Source organism: Suricata suricatta, chromosome 15, assembly GCF_006229205.1.
Source record: "Suricata suricatta isolate VVHF042 chromosome 15, meerkat_22Aug2017_6uvM2_HiC, whole genome shotgun sequence".
Lineage (NCBI taxonomy): Eukaryota > Metazoa > Chordata > Mammalia > Carnivora > Herpestidae > Suricata > Suricata suricatta.
This window is the reverse complement of record NC_043714.1, coordinates 3,215,892-3,227,772: the sequence shown is the minus strand read 5'-3', so window position 1 is coordinate 3,227,772 and position 11,881 is coordinate 3,215,892. Positions and strand designations below refer to the sequence as shown.

The 11,881-nt window shown below is 35.0% G+C and overlaps 1 protein-coding gene across 1 annotated transcript in view; it reads right to left on the bottom strand.

Moving 5' to 3' along the window:
- Window positions 1–11,881, bottom strand: part of SNTG1 (syntrophin gamma 1) — a 602,694-nt gene that overhangs the window by 633 nt on the left and 590,180 nt on the right. The gene's annotated exons all lie outside the window — the stretch shown is intronic.

The following is an 11,881-nucleotide window of genomic DNA, read 5'->3' as shown; positions in this document are numbered from 1 at the left end:
TAGAGAACAGCAAAGATTTGATTTATTTATTCCAATTTCCTTAATGCTTTAATGTAAACATGATTTTCGTTACTCCATCTTAATTAGTTAAGAAGCTTTATTTTTAACAACCCACTTGAGTGGCGCTCTGCTGTTATTTGTCACCGAGCAGCTTTCTGCCCGTCTTAACTCTACTTCAAAGTCCCCCATTCATCCCTTCATTCTTTGTGCAGCCAGATTATGTCATCTGAAGATTTTGAATATGTTTGATATCAACCCACTTTAAGTCCATCAGATACGAAAGGGGTGCTAAAGTTTTGGGAAATCAGAATGTGCCTATATACTATAAAAAATAAAACAAGTAAAAAAACATGCAATTCACTCTTGGTAAAGGCAAAAATGTTTTTGAATATTTCAGCTAGGCAAAAATGTAACAACTTTTTCTCAAAAATAATTCTGCCACATCATTATTAATTTGGAGATTATATCTTGGTCATCAAAAATAAATATCTAATTATACAGAAGTTTCTAGAAAGATTATTCATTGCAATTATTCACTACTTGTAAATTATATGCCAATTATTTGATGTAAATTGGCACTTTCAAGTTTTTATACCTTCTTCCAGAGAAGTTAGTGGTAGACAGGGAATAATAGGTAATCAAGCCCTGTATCAGGCGAGCTTGAACCCCACGGTAGGTGAACAAGAGCCCAGCTAGAGGTGAGTCCCACTTCTCTCTCTCCATCTCTCTCCCTCTCTCTCCCTTATTTTATGCCCCTCTTGGAATTCTCTCTCTCTCTCTCTCTTTCTCTCCCTCTCTTTCCCTCTCTTTCTGCCCCTCACTCAATTGTGCCCTCTGTCTCTTAAAAAATAACTAACTAAATAAATAAAAAGAAAGGAAAAGATTTTAAAAAGGAAAAAAAGCAGAGAGAGAGAGAGCAAAGAGCCTTTGGGGGAGGGGCTGCAAGACAGGAAATCTTCACTTTTTTGTGTGCAAAATCAGGGCAAAGGTGTAAATCATTTGAATGTCTGTAAAAAAATTTTCTAGACAGATGTGTAATTTCAAAGTCCCTGAGGCAGAAACATTCTAGGAGAGTTTGAGTTAAAGCAAGGGGCTTTTGGGTCTGGAATGGAATGAATTAAGGAGTAATTAATAGGAAATGAAGTCAAAGAAATGACATGGATCAGAATTTACAGTCCATATGAACTCTTCATGAGTTTTACTCTGAGTGACATGGAAAATCTTGAGAGATATTTGAGTAGAAAGGTGAGAAGAATTGACATAAGTCTTAAAATTATAATTCTGGATACAGTGTTGAGAATGAGCTCTTTGGGAATAAGATTTAAAAGAAGGAAAGTTATAAAGTTTTTAAAAGGAAAGGGGCAGGATTTGAAAGTAAACTTGAGTCAAGGATGGTTCTAAAATATTTGATTGAGTTGTCATTTACCAAATTGGAATAATTATGAAAAATGCAGGATTTGCATGAAAGATCAAGATTTTGGTTTTTGGACTTGTTACATTTGAGAGCGTATTAGAATTAAAAGGGTAAGTGTATAGCTGTCTATATCAGTGTGGAAAAATCAAGGTAGGGTATAAAATTTAGGATGTGTCAGAATAAAGATGAAATAAAGGATAAAGCAGTGGTCTGAGGGAGACGAGCAAGATGTGGAGGGTATGTAGAGAGAAGGATTGGGACTGATCTGAAGAATCCTGCAGGATAAAATATAGGAAAGATAGGGAAGACCCAGAGAAGAGAAGAGAAGAGAAGAGAAGAGAAGAGAAGAGAAGAGAAGAGAAGAGAAGAGAAGGAAAGAAAAGGAAAGAAAAGAAAGGAAAAGAGTAGTTGCCAGGAAAGAGAGAGAGAGACAAAACACAAAGTCTGGAAAATGAGAATTAGAAACTGACCATTGGATTTACCAACATGGAGCTCATTTTGGTCCTTGACATAGAAGTTTATATGGAGAAATGGATACAAAAGACTTACAGGAATCAGTTCATAAGTGATTGAGTAAAAAAAAAAAAAAAGTGAGTATAGATAATAATCTTTTAGAGAAGTCTGTTTTTCCTTCTTAAATGAGCAGAGAAATGAATCAGTAGGTGTAATCAATGATGCTTTCCTATCATTTAATAAATTAGGAAACACCTATATAAAGCAAATATTAAAAGATCTGAAGGATGAAACAGTAATACAATAAAGTTGGGGGGTGAATATCTGACTCCCATCAATGAAAATCATCCAGACAGAAAATCAAAAGGAAACACCATCCTTAAACACCACATTAGACCAGATGAACTTTAATATCTACATATATATATATATATATATATGTAGATATATATATATACTTTTTTACAGATAACAAGATATTATAGGAATAAAATAAATATACAGAAATATATTACATTTATATATACTAACAATAAACTATCAGAAAGAGAAGTTAAGAAAATAATCTCTTATAATTGCATCAAAAACAATAAAATACCTAGAAATAAGTGTAACCAATGAAACAAATGATCTGTACATTAGACACCAAAGGACACTGATAGAAAGAAATTGAAGACACAAATAAATGGAAAAAGATTCTGTGCTTATGGATTAGAAAAATTAATACTCTTAAAATGTCCATGCTACCCAAAGCAATCTATAGATTCAATGCAATCCCGATCAAAATTCCATTAGTATTTTTCACAGTAATAGAAGAGACAAAAGACTGAATAGCCAAAGCAATCTTGAGAAAGAACAAAGAGGAAGGCATCACACTTTGATTTCTAACTGCATTACAAAGCTGTAGAATCAACATGATATGGCATTGTCATAAAAACAGACACATACACTAACGGAATAGAAGTGAGACTCCAAAAATAAACTCATGCATAATGTCTAATTAATTTAAAACAAAACCCAAGAAAAAAATGATACTGGACCACTGTCTTAGGCTATACACAAAAATTGACTCAAAATAGATTAAAGACTTTAATTTAATAACTGAACCATAAAACTTTCAAAGAAAACAGATGGTAAACCCTCTGACATTGGTTTTGGCAGTGCTTGTTTTCTTGATTCAACACCAAAACAAAACAACAAAAGCAAAAATAAATAAGTGGCACAGCATCAAAGTAAAAGGTTTCTATATAGCAAAAGGAAAAGGTAAACTACTGAATGTGGTTATATTGGTAAAAATCTGACTCGATAAATATCCCCAAATATAAAAAATTCATACCACCCAAGACCGAAATGACCATCTGACTTGTAAACTTTTTAAATATTTGTTTATTTTTGAGACTGAAAGAGAGGCTGAGACACAGCATGAGCAGGGGAGGGGCAGAGAGTGTAGGAGACACAGAATCTGAAACAGGCTCCAGGCTCTGAGCTGGCAGAACGGCACCCCACGCGGGGCTCAAACCCATAAGCCCTGAGAGGGTGACCAGAGTCGATAGACTGAGCCACCCAGGCGCCCCCGACAGTCTGATATTTGAAACGGGCAAATCTGCATAGACACTTCCCAGAGAAGACATCCAGACAGCCAACAGGCACATGAAAAGTGCTCGGCGTCACTCACCATCAGGGAAATGACGAGACACCACAGTGAGATCCCACCTCATACCCGTTAAACGGCTGTTATCAGAAAGACAAGAAATAACAAGAGTTGGTGGGACATGGAGAAAAGGGAACCCTTGTGCACTTTGGGTTGTAATGTAAGTTGGTACAGACACTATGGAAAACAGCATGAAGTTTTCTGAAAAACTAAAAATAGAACTTTCAGGGGCACCTGGGTGGCTCAGTCCGTTAAGGTCCAACTCCGGCTCAGCTCATGATCTCACAGTTCCTGGGTTCAAGCCCCGCATCGGGCTCTGTGCTGACAGCTCAGGGCCTGGGGCCTGCTTCGGAGTCAGTGTCTCCTTCTCTCTGCCCCTCCCTTGCTCATGCTCTGTTTCTCTCTGTAGCCCCCCAAATAAATGAATGTTAAAAACCATGAAACGTTTCTGCATGAAAAGCAAGGCTTGAGCAGAAGAAGCAAGCGGAGCCCTAACGCGCCCCCGCCGCGCACGTGCCCTGCCCTTTGCACAGCACCGCCTTCCCCCTGCTTCCTGCCGCTGTCCCTCTGTGTGAGCCGCAGAGGTGGCCGAAGTTCAAAGGACTCCTTTTCACACCACGACAAACACTGAGCCTGCCCCTCTGGCTGGGAGGGAAGGAAACGAGCTTGCATGTGGGTAAAGGAAGAAGTTGGGAGAGTCAACAGGTAAATCTGGAACAAACACTGAGCCAGTTCCCGTGTCCTAAAGGCTAGGAAGTGCGGTCTGATTAGAGCGCCACTGTTTTGCTCAAGTGATTTTAATCATTAGAATGCACCAATTTTGAAAATATAAGTTAAAGGTTTTAAAACCTAAAAAATTGTCCAAGTTAAGAAAAAGCAAGTAAACATATAAATAAAATTTAATTAGAAAACTAAAATATTTTTTTGAGATCATGCCATGGTTGAAATATTTTAAACGTTCACTTTGTTAATCTGGTTTTTTGTTTGAAATACTTAATCTATTTACTTAAAATGGAGGTATATGTAAAGTATAACTTATGCCTATGATTTGCAATTTGTTTACTATATATTTTATTCTTTTTTGTTATTTTATTACTCTATCATTGGCTTCTTTTATGTGTGTGTGTATATAGATTTTAATTCACTTGTTATTTTCTATATATTTAGTTATCTTAGTTATCCGGCTAATATAATTTACAATTTAATCCGGTTCAAATCAATACCAATTTAATTAAGCAGTCTTTAAAAATTTGTTCCAGTATACCTCAGTTCCCACCTTTTTCTTTTATGCTGTTGTCTTACGAATTACATCTTTATAAATTATAAGCCCAATGATAGTTTTATCATTTTTATTTTATGCAATTGTCTTTTAAATCAATAAGAATAGAAGAATTACAAACAAAAAATATATTTATACTGTCAATTATATTTGATTATGGAATTAGTGTTAAAGTATGCTAATTTGGGGCCACCTAGGTTGCTCAGTTTTGGTTAAGGGTCTGACTTTGGCTCAGGTCATGATCTCACAATTTGTGAGTTCAAGCCCCACATTGGGCTCTGTGCTGACAGCTCAGAGCCTGGAGCCTGCTTCGGATTCTGTGTCTCCTTCTCTCTCTGCCTCTTACCTCCTCTCTCACACTCTCTCTCTCTCTCTCTCTCTTTCAAAAATAAATAAACATTTAAAAAAGTATGCTGAATTTCTTCTTCCTGTGGATTAAAGTTACTATCCTCCCGTTTTGCTCTGAAGGAGTCCAGGGCTTCTTGTAGTGAAGATCTCCTAGGGACAAACTCTGTGGTTGCTTCATCTAGTAGAGATTTAATTTCTTCATTTTTGAAGGGAAATTTCGCTCGATGAAAAATTCTTGTTTGCTGGTCTTCGTTTCAGAACTTGAATATGGAACTTCATTCCATAGCCATGTGTCCTGTATGGCTTATGATTATAAACCATCTGTCACCTTATTATTGATCCCATAGACTGTTGGGCCCATTCTCTTGCCACTTCCAAGGTCTCTGTGTGGGCTCTTGAAGGTTCAGTCATGATGTTTGTTTCTCTGGTTTTTCATTCTTTGAGTGCACACAGCTCCGAGATCTGGAGGTTAATGTTTTTCATCAAATTTGAAAAGTTTTCAGTTGTTTTATTTCTTCAAATACTCATTCTTCCTTTTTTTCTCTGCTTTCCTTGGACTCCCTTTATGCATGTGACTGATGCTGTCACACATGTAAATTTCTGAGAATGTTCACTTTTACTCATTTCTTCATTTTCTGTTCCGTAGACTGGATAATTTCAGTTGACCTAGTGAGACTGAGATGCACGGAGCTCCCAGATCCCTCGTTCTTTGTCCAAAATATCAAATCATTCTGTTTAATTACTCCAGGGAATTTTTTATTTCAGTTATTGCACGTTTACACTATACAGTTGATTTGATTCTCTTTATTTTTTCTATCTCTTTTTTGATATTCTCCATTTCAGGAGATATGCCATATTTCCTTTTAATTCTTTGAGCATTGCTTCCTTCAACCCTTCTTACATATATATGTAGTAGACAATTCAACGTTGTGCCTTTTATGTCTAACAGCTGGATTTGCTCAGGGAAGGTTCCTACTGAGACTTTCTTTTCTGATATAAGGGCCACATTTCCTGATTCTTTAAAGGCCTCATAACTTTTGTTTAAAACTAGATATTTCAAATGCTATAATTTGGAAATAGGATTTCATCCTTCCCTAAGATCCGCTGTTGATAGAGTTTGCTACTGTTCTTCCTTCCTTCCTTCCTTCCTCTCTCTCTCTCTCTCTCTCTCTCTCTCTCTCTGTGTGTGTGTGTGTGTGTGTGTGTGTGTGAGACCTTCCTGCAGTAATTTTTAACTCCATAAAGCCTGTACTTCCCATCAATGCTGCCAGTAAAGTCTCCCATTGGTCACTGCTCTTTCCATGTTTGACTCCACCATAGCTGAGACACTGGGTCATGCACACAGCCCTGCATATCCACACCTCATTCTAGGTTCTCAGGAAGACACTGCAGCGTCTCAAGGCCCCCTTGTTCCTCAGATCTTAGGTTTAAGGTTTCCTTAGGTCTTTGTTTGCCACTACTAATATCACAACTCAAGTAGCTATAATGCACTGCTGCTTGTCTCCAATAAATATCTTGGGGTTGGATTTTTCCAGTGAACCAGGTTTGGGTCATGACAAGTAATGAAAAGTACTGCAAATGTGCTTTTCCATGGAGCTTCAGAAAGATCAAATAATTACACTTTTCTGGGGATGAGGGTTTCTTAGGGGCACTGAGCCCAGTCTGTACACCCCAATGTCTTCTGGGCTGCTGGCTTTATGTTTTTGTCTGTAATATATGTTCAACAGTTATTGCAAACATTTGTTTAATTTCAAAGTCTGAAAAAGTGAATTCTGGTAATTTTGACTGTTTTTTAAAACACTGCTTTCCAGAGAAGCACCGTTTTAGAAGACCTTATTTTGACATTCTGGAAGATCAATCCACATTCATATTTGATTTCATAAGATGCCTTAAGGTACAGTGATTTGTAAAATTTATGTAGTTTGAGTTACTGACATATTGTTTATTTTGGTCTCTTGACTTCTTTACAAGGCTTGGTGAATAAAAATAAAAACTCATTTAATTCCTAATCTATACCAAAATGCTTACTTTCAAATATTAGGTACTCCTAGGATCTTGGTATAATATAATCTTGTTTAATAATATCTTGCATCATTCCTTAAAGTAAATTAAAAAATAAGACATTGATATGCATTTATACCACATTTATACCACATTTATACCATTTCTGTTATATTAAGTTATTCAATAAATGATAATGTCTTGATACCTGGGACCACAAATTTAAAAAAAGATGTTACTGATACCCTTAAGAAACTCAAATGGGACAATTTAAACAGTTGATCCTAATGAATATGTAAAAGGCTGTATAAAATGCATATGTTATATATATGTAATATATATATTATATATATATAATGGACAATTCTACAGTACCTGTTTTCAAAATCAATTAATTTTTCAACTCAAAATTCTATTTCTCTCATTTTCAAATGACTTCATGATTACTCTAATTTTCCAGCACTATTTCTTTATTATGAGATAACAGTACCTCATTGTTATACTCTATGTTACTCCTTGAAAAATGTTTTCAAGTATATCATTACTTTTAATATTTTTTCAAAATGTTTTCACCTGAGACATTAAAATAAAAATGTAATTACATTTCTTCTACAGGCAAATGGTGACTTGGCAAAAAAAAAAAAAAAGAAAAAAAAAGAAAAAATCACACTATGGACATATTCCTCTTGACAGTTACTTATTTTAGAGGCAGCTAATATATTCATTTTATCCTAAAGATGTCAATTTAAATTTACAGTTTACCAAGTTAAAAATGTTTTGGACTCCTAACACAAGAGAAAATTCAGTATCCCTAAAAAAGAAAATAAAAGACTTAAATAATAAATTATACACAAAGAAAAAAATCTCAGGAATAAAAATGCTTTCTCATCCTCAGCGATTCCCAGTTTAGAAGTTCTTTTATAGGTAGAAGAGTATGCTGCCCAGATATCTCCTTCACTACATATTTCTTTTCCTAATTCAATCATTAGTTGTCAATAATACATCAGATAAAGCAATGGGCATGTAAATCATATATACACAGACATAACGGACTTCCGTGTTTTCTCCCCGGTTTGCTTCCTGATGCTTCCGCTTCCTTTACAGTCGGAAGCCGAACACGGATTGACGTTGGACCCGCTCTCTCAGGGAGGTGTCCCTGCCCTATCCTCATTCTTTTCTCCATCGTCATTTCCTCTCAATAATGTGTAGTGAAAGGGAAAGGATCTTGGAATTTTATAGAACCTTGGCTCCAGATGCCAGAAAAAGTTAGAAATTGAGCAAAGCAGGATGGGAAGATGATCCTTCATTTCCGACGCAGACCCTTCATGCCCAATACCCACCCAGGTTCACTCATCTATGAGATCTCAACGCTAAATATGAGTTTGTTTAAACAGCCAGTCATTCACGAAAAGGCAAACGAAACCTCATGAACTCTTTAATAAGAATCTTTGACAGCCACTTACTAAACCTACAAAATGTTCCGTCTCTTATGTTATCGATATAGTCTTCACCAACAAGCCACAAAACACGCTGTCCCTCAGAGCACTCTTTTAAGGCAGACACTTTTATCCACAATTGATAATGAGAAAAGGAAGATTTATAGAGATTAGCTAGAAAGTGGTATTACTGGAAGTCAATTCTCGACTTCTACCTGAGTCTTCCTGAACCAAAAGTATCTTATGGCAGCATACAGTCTCTGAAACTGTGCAGGTTATGGGCAGGAAATGGTATTTGGGAAAACCTTTCAATGACCAAATCAGTGTAAAAATGTTTCTATACGCTGCACTGTTCCACTAAATAGAAAAGCAATTGCGTTTTCCCCTCTTATTGTGCATAAAAGCACTGCCTTGGCTTCCAGATCTCAAATTTAGTGATTTAGGATTAATATACTGTATACACTCGCTTAGGAAATATTTTAAGTGTTTTCTTGGAGGGGAATTGTTATGAATTTCAATGAATAAAGCATCTTTGATGTTTTTCTAAACAACCTATTTTGAAGTCACAGGATTGTCTGGCCATATAATATCAAATTATAATGTTAAAATATATACACATAAATATAAAACCAAAGTATTAGAAGTAGTGAAGAAAAAAATCTATGGCCAGAAGATTTAGTAAGAATAACTGTGAGAATGTTAGTAATCCTTGATATACATCATGTATAAGCCACTTGTATAAAAGTTCCCAATAGCAATACTGATTTTTTTGGTAAATTGTCAAATAGCTACAATGTTGCTCGTGACTTCAACTGGGAACCATTCCCCTCTTCTACAAAGAAAGTTCTGAGAAGTTTAATGAGGCTTTGGAAAATAGATGGCAAACTTATTAAGCTTTCTGAGTAATGAAGTGAGAATTTATGAGTTTCTGCTTTCAGAGAAAAATGTTTAATGGGCTTTTGTATTATGACATTGATCTCATATAGCCATAAACAACAACAAAAACAAAAAGAAAAAGAAAAAAGCAAAGTTAATTCCTTCAACTCCCAGGTAAATCCACATGACTTTTTCCAGTACTTCTGAGACCTTTTCACAACCAAAAAGTTACTTAGAACTTCTAACCCTATAGGACATCAAGCAGTCATGCCCCCCAAACAAACCATATTACTTGTTAAATAAGCTTTGGTTATAATGCATTCATCTTGTAACAGGGAATGTACATATGTATTATTAAATTAAAGCATGTTTTATCCATAATTATCTCTTTATTATTACTTATTGCAAGATATGAGTCTACTGTCTACACTATTTTATCACTCTTTAAATCATTTTCAAAATAAATGAAATGCTGTAACAGCTTTCATATTTAATCATCTTTTCTGACCCCTATTTTAAGTTCTGGTTCACCTTCTTTTTTATTTCTTTGTACCATTTTATTGTGGTATCTTTGACATATAAAATTGTATGCATTTTAGGTGTCTGATTTAATGCTTTGATATTTGCATACATTGTGAAAAGAGCACCCAAATCAAGCTAATTAGCATATGATCACATCTCCATACCTACCATTATGCCTGTGGGGGTAAAGAGATATTTTACTTTAAGTATACATTACATTGCTGTTAATATCATCAGTCACATTATATCTTAGATTCTATTCATCTTGCATGACTGAAATTGTGTACCCTTGACCAACGTCATCTCATTTCCCCCTGCCCCAAGCCTCTGGCAATAACTATTCTACTTTCTGCTTCAGGGTTGGCTGTTTTAGATGCCACATATAAGTTAGATTGTGCAATATTTATTTCTGTGTCTTGCTTATCATTTTAGTTAGCATAATATCCTCCATAAGAAAGTATACACACAAAAATTTGACAACTCCGAATTGATCAAGTCCTTGAAAAGAAAGAATTATCGCAATTCATTTGAGAAGGATACATCATTTGAATAGCTATATATTAAGTAGATGGAACTAATAATTTTAAAAGTCTCAAAAAAAGAAATCTCCTGGCCCAGATGTTTCCACTTGAGCACTCTACCAAATTCTAAAAATTTTCTTCCAGAAAATAGAAAGAAGGAAACATTTTCAACTCATTTTATAAGACAGTTTTATCCTGATACAAAAACCAGGCAGATAGTATCAAAAACAAAGAGACAATCAAGCAAAAATACCAAAAAACTCTGAAGACCAATTAGCCTTATGAACATAAACAGAAAAATATTTAACACAATTTTGACAAATGTATCTCATCCATTTATATACATTATATATCATCATCAAGTAAGATTTATTCTGGGAATATAAAACTGGTTTAATATTTGAAAATCAATTACATATCCCCCCATATTAATAAGCTAAAAATTTTACATGGTCATACTAATCGATACCTATTCACAATGAAAACTTTCAGAAAAATAAAAACAGAGGGGAACTAACACAACCTGAGAATAAAACTTCTATTAAAGATTTAAACCAATATCATACAGAACTGTGAAGACTAAATGCCTTCCTCTAAAATAAGAAGCAAGTGGAGAATGTCCACAGTCACCAAAGATGTTAACATAGAATTTGTAGCCACAATCGGCAAGAAAATGAAAGCAATGTGCTACAGGTCAGAAAAAAGAAATATATCTTTCCTTTATTTACATGTCTTAATTTATATAGAAAAATCCAAGGAATCTTCAAAACCAAAACAAAAAACACTGAGAACTAATAGGTATATTTATACAGGTTTCAGGATACAATGTAAATATAAAAACATTAATTATATTTCTATTTACAGCACTAATATTTGGAAAACAAAATTTAAAAAAATGCCTTTTGAATTCCTGCAAAATAATGAAGGAATAATGATTTTCCCAAATGTGAATCCAACACCGGGGGCTGTATGCTGAAAAGTACACAATGTCCTCTTTGGAGAAGTGTCTGTTCATGTCTTCTGCCCATTTCTTCACTGCGTTATTTATTTTGTGGGTGTGAAGTTTGGTGAGTTCCTTATATATTTTAGATACTAGCCCTTTATCTGATATGTCATTTCCAACTATCTTTTCCCATTCTGTCAGTTGCTTATTAGTTTTCTTGATTGTTTCCTTTGCAGTGCAGAAGTTTTTATCTTGATGGGGTCCCAAGAGTTCAGTTTTGCTTTAATTTCCCTTGCCTTTGAAGATGTGTCGAGTAGGAGATTGCTGCGGTGGAGGTCTAGGAGGTTGTTTCCTACTCTCCTCAAGGGTTTTGATGGTTTCCTGTCTCACATTCAGGTCCTTCAGCCATTTTGAGTTAATTTTTGTGTATGGTGTAA